This window comes from Mastomys coucha, unplaced genomic scaffold, assembly GCF_008632895.1.
Source record: "Mastomys coucha isolate ucsf_1 unplaced genomic scaffold, UCSF_Mcou_1 pScaffold21, whole genome shotgun sequence".
In the NCBI taxonomy this organism is placed as follows: Eukaryota; Metazoa; Chordata; class Mammalia; order Rodentia; family Muridae; genus Mastomys; species Mastomys coucha.
In genome coordinates this window covers 128,658,849-128,661,661 of record NW_022196904.1, presented here as the reverse complement: position 1 = coordinate 128,661,661, position 2,813 = coordinate 128,658,849, and the positions used below count along the sequence as shown (strand labels likewise).

Sequence of the window (2,813 nt, the reverse complement as noted above, 5' to 3'; positions counted from 1 at the left end):
ATATATATATATATATACATATACTTGTTGAGGTTTGGTCTGTTGTTATGTATTGTAGTACTAAATACTGGCCCCCAAGATCTGATTGCCACTAGGGATGAGGAGAACCTCACATACATAAGTAGGTAACGTTGTCCCCCAAGTTATCCCTGATTGGTCAATAAAGATGCCTACGGCCTGTAACTAGGCCAAAGAGAGGTAGGCAGTGTTTCAGTTCCCAGGCTTGGGGTCTGAGGCAAACACCATGAGGGAACAGAAGATGAAAAAGAGAGGAGAAGACATCATTGGGTAAGTGGACCATGAGAATATAGCCATGAGGGCTGGCTAGTCAGAGAAAGAGCAGCCCAGGTAGAACACAGCAAGCCATAACTTGGGGCTATTGATAGGGAGATAGATACTACTAGCTTAGAGGATAGATATCTGCCCAGGTCCCATGCTTGTAAAGCTATTATAAACATAAAGATTTTTGTGTCTTTTATCTGGGAATTGAATGATCAAAGACAGGGTAAAAATCCCTGATTAATTTTAACTATAACACATATTGACATTACATTAGATTTTACCCAAGTATTTCATTTTAAAATGCTAATGCTTTTCCTAATGCTAAGTTTAAAGTTGTTTGTAGCTAATAAAAACATCATGTTTTCACACCAGCCTTGCAGGTTGGAAACTGGATACATTCAGTTAGCAGTAGAGCTGCCAGTCTGCGGATCTTCATGATTTTCTAGGCGGTCAGCAAGGTCTCCTGCCAGCACAGGGTTTGTTTCTCCTCTGATTCCCTCCCTTGCCACACCGCAGTGTGTGGCCCTTCAACACCATGAGAAGAGAAACAGCACTACCCTGCTGCAGCCTCCGGTAACAAGTCATTCTGCTCGCCACTGTTAGATACAAGTGAACTGGAGAGATGGCACATGCTCCCCACAGTTCTGAGGAAGTTGTTTTCTATGCTTTCTATGTTTTCTATTTATTTGCCATTTATTTAGAGACAAGGTCTCATTACGTAGCTTTTGGCTGGCCTGAACTCACTGTGTACCTCAAACCCATTGAGATTCACCGGCCTCTGCCTCTTGAGTGCATGGATTAAAGGTGTGCACCACCACACCCAGCTGTTTTCTTCTTTGCTGAAGATTTTTAATCAAACACACTACCGAATTTTTTTCTGCATCTGTTGAGGCAGATATAGTTTTTCTTCTTCAATAAACATAGTAAATTATAGTCGTTGACATTCAAATGTTAAGCCAGCCTTGAATTTCTAAGTCTTTATACAATAACCACTACACATACCCTTGACTCTCTGCATCCATGGTTCTACACACATGCATTCAACCAACCATGGACAGAAAATACCTGGAGAAAAAGTGTCTCTGGATTGAGCATATACAGACATTTTCTTGCTGTTATTCTCTAAACAATACAGTGATAGCTATTTACATGGTATCTGCATTGTGTTAGATATTAATGTGTGCAGGGAGATGTACACAAATTCTATGCAATATTGGGCTATTTCATAGAGGAGATCTGAGCATCTACTAATTTGGGTATTTGTGGGATGTACCAGAACCCATCTCCCCATAGATATGGAGGACAACTGTATCATCTCTATGCATGTGTGAGAACTTTCATATTTATAGCTTTGCTTTTCTCAATCTTTTTAAATAGAAGAACTTCCTACTTATTATATGACAATTTCATACATGTAAGCAATGCATCTTGGTCATATGCTCCCCCAACTCTCCCTCCCACTGCCTCCAGGCATCCCCAAATGCCCCCTCCCTATTTCATGTCTTTTTGCTTATTAATCCACAGGATCTAGTTAGTGCCTGCTGGAGTGTTGTGGGATCATATTGACTGGGTCCCGTGTCGTCAGTCACAGCTGCAGATGACAGACACTATGACCAAGCCAGCCCTTCAGACCGTATCCCTAGCACTTCTCCCCAGGGTCCAGCTCTTAGAGTCTTTTTGCCCCTCTTCTGTGACGTTCGCTGACCCCTGAGGGTGAGAACTGGTGGTGTTCTACCAGGGCTGACACTCATGAGACACATATTCCTTGGCACTCTGACCAGTTCCAGCTCTCTGCATTAACTGCTGACCACTGCAGAGAGAAACTTCTCTGGCTAGTGGCGAGGGCCTTGGATGAAAAGATGTCATCACAACACACGGTTTCGATGCACTGACCTTTTATTAAGGACTGTTGTACTTGTCTTCAGGGTGGATACTGAGATGTATTTTTCTTATCATGTAATGTCTGTCTACTTTAGGCGCCAGGATAATTAGTGTTCATGTCACAGGCTGAGTTGGGAAGCATCAACTGTGACTCAGTTTTCTTGGAAAGTTCCTGTAAAACTGTTACTGCCTGTTGCTGAAATGTTGGACAGAACTCACCAGGGAAACCATCTGGACCTGGAGGGTTTGGGGGAAATATATGAGCAAAATTTTAATCTAATGAGTATGGGGCCAAGCTCATTTACTATAGGACCGCATTCATTTGCTGCCTCTTGAGAAAACACTGACACTATGTTTTTCCAAGAATTCGCTCACTTCATATAAAACGTCAGATCTGCTGGCATAAAGGTGCCAGTGCTATTCCCTGTTTCATCTTACTTCCTATTGGATCTTGAGTGTAATGTTCCAGTCTACATTCTGATACTTTTTTTTATTTTGTTTTCCATCTTCAGAAGCTAGGTATAAAAGAACAAAGTGAAGCAGAGTAACAAAAGAAAGAGCAAAATCAATGGGCAACAGATGGTGAGCTCAGCAAGCATAGCCTCCACAGACAGCGAGCACAGCCTCCACAGACAGCGAGCACAGCCTCC

The 2,813-nt window shown here is 42.4% G+C and overlaps 1 protein-coding gene across 6 annotated transcripts in view; it reads right to left on the bottom strand.

The window, feature by feature from the left end:
* Inpp5a (inositol polyphosphate-5-phosphatase A) overlaps positions 1 to 2,813 on the bottom strand; it is a 186,826-nt gene that overhangs the window by 120,570 nt on the left and 63,443 nt on the right. The window contains exon 3 of one of the 6 annotated variants that reach the window (XM_031388697.1): positions 2,176 to 2,400. The exons of the other annotated variants lie outside the window; for them this stretch is intronic. The gene's annotated coding sequence lies outside the window, so the exon portion shown is untranslated. The remainder of the gene's footprint in view (positions 1 to 2,175; positions 2,401 to 2,813) is intronic. 6 annotated transcript variants of the gene reach the window in all.